The 6,834-nt window shown below is 38.3% G+C and overlaps 1 pseudogene across 1 annotated transcript; it reads right to left on the bottom strand.

Moving 5' to 3' along the window:
* Positions 1–4,247: 4,247 nt before the first annotated feature.
* Positions 4,248–5,017, bottom strand: LOC311615788 (uridine-cytidine kinase 2-like; annotated as a pseudogene). Its single transcript has one exon. The product of its transcript is annotated as a uridine-cytidine kinase 2-like (transcript).
* Positions 5,018–6,834: the final 1,817 nt, after the last annotated feature.

Here is a 6,834-nt window from a genome sequence, read left to right as displayed (position 1 = left end):
AAAGACTTGTGGGCAAAGGCATGGAGAAAGCACTGAGCAAGGGTATCAACAAGGCACACACCTCTGCCAAGCCACATGATGGAAAACATCCCTCCATTCGCATCTGCTCATGCACTAGTAACAGGACACTAGAAACAACTGTGAAATCTGTCATAATCATTTCCTACTAAGGTGAGCAACAGGTACATGTGGACCTGAAAACCTCATCATACAATGAACAGTTTGAAATAAAAGGATGCTTATTTCCTTAAATGTCCGTATTTTAACCCAGTTGTCAAAATCTGAAGCTACTAGATAAGGGGCAAGTCTTACAAATTGGTGCAAGGTGGGCATTTTTGAAAATGGTTTGGCCTAACTCCAGACCTCTGGTTTATTGAATATCACCATGCTGAATCTCCCATTTTAAAAAGAAAAGTTAGCCGAAGCCGGTTTGGCTCAGTGGTAGAGCGTCGGTCTGCAGACTGAAAGGTCCCAGGTTTGATTCCGGTCAAGGGCACGTACCTTGGTTGCGGGCACATCCCCGGTAGGGGGTGTGCAAGAGGCAGCTGGTCGATGTTTCTCTCTCATCGACGTTTCTAGCTCTCTATCTCTCTCCCTTTCTATCTGTTAAAAAATCAATAAAATATATCTTAAAAAATAAATAAAATAAAATAAAAAGGAAAGTTACTAATAGGGTTAAAAAATACAGAGGGGATGACCAGAGTGAGTAAGAAGGGGTCTTTGGATTTTGTCATCAGGAAATCATATCTGTGCCCATTGTACTGGTGTCCTAGGGCTGCCATAACAAAACACCACAAACTGGGGAACTTAAACAACATAAATTTATTGTCTCCCAGTTCTGGAGGCATGGTAACTAGTCATAGAGCAGAGTGCCAATGGTTCCAGCAGTGATTCGTGGAGTTGGCTCTAGTGTGCTGACCTGGGACTTGGTAAAGCATGGCTCTTGCCATCTCATCATGTTTGTTTCAGCAAGTTAAAAAACACATTAGGGAAAGTTGAAATGTTTTCCCCTGGATATTTAAGCAAATCAGTGCAAGGGTACAGAGTGTAACCAGAGGGGCCCCTGTCTCTCCTAATTATAAACATTGGCCATAAGATATAACTCAATAAGTGTCATTCCAATAAATTCAATTTAAAAAGAAATAAAAGAGAGCATAGCTCAAAAAGCAAGTATGACCACACCACAAGTATTTTTCTCTTAGACTCATACACACTGTATATGTTTATGGAACGAGTTTATATATAGCTTACCTGCCTAAAAGCATGATTTACTCCTTATAAAACATGATATCTTATAATTGAGCACATCCTCCATACTCTTTATTCTCTAGTTTGACAATTCTCTTTTGAAATAAAAAGTTCTCAAAATCAGTTCCGTGTGTGTGTGTGTGTGTATGTATCATAACCAAGAGAGCATTTTCGCAAGAGGGGACAAAACTTAATAAGCCTAACCCCCCAAAATAAATAAATAAATAAATAAAGGTTTCAGAACACCTGACAGGTTCAAGCATTAAGATCTTTCCCTTCAATTTATGAGTCAAAGAACATAATTTTTGAACATTTATATCAAATTACAAAAATTATTATGTAGTCCAACTGCTATACTGCCTGAGTATAATTCAAATATTCCCTTTTCATAGTAGGGTTCACATTAACAAACAAACCACAGAAACAATGCCTGTGGAGTAAGGCAGTCAGACGATTTACTGCTTTGCTCTCTTTTCGCCATTCTCTCTTTTCCTTTTGAGAGCTAAGAGGCAATTTCCATTGTCTCTATGCACTCTGGTTAACCATGGAAGAATGCTGAATTGCTGAAAGTCCAACTGTTGCTCATTCACGCCAGTTAAAGGGACCTGTGCTTAAATCTGTTCCAGGCCATCTTGCAGAAATGAGTCTTTCTGACCAAAGTTCTCAGATGGGGAAAAGCACTGAAAATTAATTAGTACTATTCCTAGGTACCACTGAGGATGTTGCAGTGCCACTATGCTTTAGCAAATCTCACCTGAGACTTGAAGGTATGTTTAGAAATTGTACCAGCTCACTAATTTTCTAAATTGATTCTTACAAATGACAGATTCTACCAGACAAGATCAGGGAAGGTAAAAGTCAAAGAACAAAGAACCAATAGTTGGGCTGAACTTTCAAGTCACAATGTACATGGCCTTGACCTTCTGCTTCAGAAGAAATTTGTACAGCAAGGATGGCTCTTCAAACAAACAAGGATATGAAATCAGCCTCCAAGCTGTCACTGGTGATATGAAATTTAATGGTGATAGAGGGCTTAAGTAGTTTGGGGTCCTCTTTTATGTGACCTGATGTTGAATGTAAAAAAAAAAATGATGTCAAATTTTCAAATGTTTGGTCTCTCTTGGCTCATCTCTATTCTACCACTCCCTATCCCCAAATTAGAAAAAAAGAAGAAATTGGCAATATACTAAATTGACCTGTCATGATGGTGGAGTGCAGAATGTCTTAATTATAACACACTACATATACTAGAACAAAAAGTGGTTCTGTTATAATATTTGCTTTCACACATCTGTAACTGCCCAATATCTTTGCCATCTTGCAACAAAATTTCCAAAGGAGTGAGGAGTCCCCCTATATACAGTCAACTCTGAAACCCCTCTCCCAAACCAATGGAGAGTGCAGGTCTAACAGAGTGTTGGGACTCCTGGAGACAAACTTTGTTTTGCATTTACTGTGTCAGTTATAAACTTGGGATTTCTCAGATCACCACACTGGCATCTCTATCTTAGTCATATCTGTTAGATCTTCCCCATCTCTCTGACCTTTACATGTTAGAGAGCCCCAGGGCCCAGTCCTCAAATATCTTCCCTTGTCTATTCTTACTCCTTTGGTGAGCTCATCTGTTTCATGTCTTTACATTGAAATTTCATCTCTATGCAGACAAATTACACACACACACACACACACACACACACACACACACTAGGGCAAAAATAGATTTAGTTGTTCATGTGGAAAATAATGTAATAAATAAATAAACAATAGAAGAATTAACTGTGTTTCACATACTCAAAACTTTAAACCTACCATATATATCATCTAAAGCCCAGCTGTGTATATGCTTAGTAGCTTCACTTAAATATTTTATAGGCATCTCAAATTTAACATGTCCAAAACCAAGACCTTTTTTCATAAAACCCACTCCTCTTCAATTATCCCCATCTAATTCCTAACAATCCCATTCTTCCTGTTGTTGGGGGGAAATCTTTAGAGTCATCCTGATTTCTCACACCCACATCCCATATATAAGAAAATCCCATTAGTAATACCTTCAGAACACATCTAGAATCCTATTACTCTTACCTACCTGGTCCAGCCACCATCATTTCTGCCCTAGATTGCTGCAACAGCTTCCTCACTGGTCTGCTTCTGCCCTGGATTATTTAAACCTGTTTTCAGGCAGCACGATCCAGTTAACACATGTCATCATATCACTTCCCTGTGCAAATCCTTGTACTGGCTTCCAACTTTTTCAAGTCCTTGCACTGGATTACAAGACCCTCCATGATCTGCTCCTCCGTGTGATCTACGACATTGTTTCCTATCAAGGTCTGCCTCCCTTACTTAACTCCAAACATTTCACAGACCTAGCTACACATAGATCTATCTCAGGGTCCTTGCACTTGATGTTCTTCCTTTGTCTATACCGTTCTCTTCCCCAGATATCTACATGCATTATTCCTTGCCACCCAACTTCAAATGGCACCATTTCCCATACACCATAGGTATACTTCCTGCCCCCCTATATTCTTTTGTTTTACTCCACAGCAATTACTACCAACATACCATACATTTTATTTATTGCTTAATTCTGTCTCTCCTTACACATGAATGTATATTGTATGAGATGAGAGATTTATTCTTTCTTGTCTGCTTCTCTGCTTTATTCTTAGGATCCAGAACAGTACCTTACACATAGTGGGTGCTCAATAAATATTATATAGATAGATAGATAGATAGATAGATAGATAGATAGATAGATAGATATGAGTGTGAGTGTATTTATAACTGGTTTCATATGGGCTTCATAATTAGGTATCACTAGTACTGGTTGGCACAGTTTGTCATATAACCTTGGGGTCAAGTTCTGTTTCAAGGCATTTTATCTCCATGTTGTTTTCTTAAATAAGCAGTCATAAGAAACCATATGTACAGACTGCCAGAGCTCCCTGTCTTTCTGTCTACTGGAGTGGAACTGGGGTTCAAGGGAGGCAGGGTCAATGTGTGTGGCTTCTGGACTCTGAGGCCTGCCTCTTATGTGCAGGAATGTAACCACTAAGACAGCCATTGATCTGCTGCTTGGATAGCCCTCCATTCAGGATGTGCTGGATATGCTACACAATGAGGTTGATAGCCACTAGATTATCTACACCTCTAGGAATTATCATGCCTGAGTATTTCTTGTAGGCAAGCAGAATTCCTCAAAGGCAGATTTGACGAAGGTAAGGTACTGGGATAAAATCTGTTCCAAGTCCCTCCCCCTTTTACTTATGTCCCTTAATATTCTGTGGGAGAGCCTAGTGTATGCATCTCTTTATCTGGAATAGATCTCACACCTCTTCAGAGTAAAAGGGCAAAATGCCTTCAAAGAAAACCACATCGTCAGGGTAGATGTTGATCATCTCTTCCTTCCAAAAATGGGAGTCAAAGTCAAACAAGGGAATCTGCATGGTTTTCCCTTCAGTAATTTGAGTTTTGAGAATGAGTTCATTGTCAAAAACATCCGGTGGTCAAAACTGAACTCGCCTTTCAGGGCTTTGACCTTCTGCTACAAGGTGAGGACCAGGTAGAAGCTGTCCTGGCTCAAGATGACCACCTGCTTCTGGCAGTATTCCACCTTGTTTTACCCCAAGCGCTGTACAATCTTCCCACAAACAGAGGACTTGCCACTAGCCGAGCCTCCACTGATACCAATCAGGAAGGGCTTGAAGCCAAAGCCGTTGGACTGCTGGTGGTTCTGTGAGGTCTGCTTGCTGTCCGCCACCATGGCTCATGTTGCCCCTCCTCCGTGGCTGGTGCGTGCTGACGCACATGCCCTCACTAAATATTCTTTTAATAAATTAAAATTTCAAGACAACTAGTTAATTCAAGAAAATAAGTTAAATATATTAAAGTAGCTAGATACTGAATAAAATATTCATTCTAGCCAATTATTCGTGGAGTGTATATGTATATGCATATGCATATGCATATGTACATGTATGTAATTGTGTGTAAACAAACACATTATATATATGGAGAGACAGACAGACAGACAGAAACAGACAAAGAGAGAAAGGGACAGAACCCACATCAGTTAGCAGTGAAACAAGAGACAGAGATAGGAATGGGGTGGCTAAGCAGAGATGCTCCCAGCCCCTGGGGCCCCACCAAAGGTAAGGCCAATTTTGTAGGCCTAATGCTTTATAAAAATAACTTGCAAATTTATGAGGAAGTATTATTGAGAATTCAATAAGCCATACAAAAAAGGCAGATTCATTCAACCACAGGCTAATTTTTTTTTCATTTTGTTCATAAAATGGCTATAATTAGTTATAGATATAAACAGAATTACCAAGTCTGATTATTTTTTATGTCATGGTTTATCATAGAAAAACACATACTAGACTCAATAGAAGGAAAATAACAGATGCTACAGGAAGAAAATGAGGTTTACTACAAATTAATAATCATGTTTGCTCTTTTTACTGTAAAGCCTTGCCACTCATTTCTGTCATTTGTGTAGGGAAGCTATTTTTGCAAAACAAAATTTTTAATTCATGCACTTCATCTTAACCTACATTTTTTACTGTTTGAAAGTTTTCTTCCCAGGCATATTTCACTGTGACAAGATTTCTTAGATGAAAGCAGAGTTTAAGGTAGGTTACTATATATGTCTAATTAAAAATTTGAGACAATTGGTCTTTTGATCCAGCAAGAATTCAAAAATTTACTCATTAATTTATTTCTAGTAAAAGTGAAATGAGATGGTTTAAGCAGCAGAACAAAGAATAACTAACCTGGTCTGAACATAAACTCAGCTTCTGGTATAACAGAATGGAATGAAGGCAAGAACACTGCTTAGGACTTAAGAGTCTTAGTTTCCATACCTTTAAGGAAACTCTTTTTCCTGCCTATCTCAAAGGGTTGCTGTGAGACCCAAATATGAAAATGAAGGGGAGTAAACTCTGTCAAATTAAAAATCCTATCCATATATAAGCCTAAGTTCCAGGAGATCTAGAATGATCTTGCTTGTATTTGATTCCCAAGATTAGCAAAATGGAATTATTAAAATGTAGAAAATTTTGTTTCCCAAAGAAAATGAAATGCTTTAAAAAGCAAAAGCTATGTTGATTCACTCAAAAATTCCTTTTATGTTTCATGTGCTATGATATATTATCTTGGAGGCAATATGAAGTTTCTCTTCTAAAAATACAACAGTTTTGAGGATAATAATTTAAGAATTTCAGACAATCCAATGAATTTCCCTTAGAATATCTCTTTTGAAAAATGACCAAGTATAAATTATATACCCTTTACCCACAATTTGTTTCATAACAATGGATAACCAGAGCAGCTGGCTGACTTATAATTGGCTACCTCCTCCCTATATGGTTCTTGTTTCTAGAATGCAGGGGGGCAGAAACTACTTTTACAAGAATCATAGATGCATACTGAAAGCCAGCTACTTATATGTCAAAAATCTTATTACCTAACTTGGGTAGAATGGCGACCTCTCTGCTTCCTTTTATCCATGTAGTCACATTATGTTATGCATTGTACTTCATTTTCCATGGGTTCCTTTCCTCATTTGCAGATTCTTAC

The sequence above is a fragment of the Pipistrellus hanaki genome, assembly GCF_964339955.1.
Source record: "Pipistrellus hanaki genome assembly, chromosome: X".
NCBI lineage: Eukaryota > Metazoa > Chordata > Mammalia > Chiroptera > Vespertilionidae > Pipistrellus > Pipistrellus hanaki.
The sequence above is the reverse complement of the archived record's forward strand: the minus strand, read 5'-3'. Positions and strand labels throughout refer to the sequence as shown.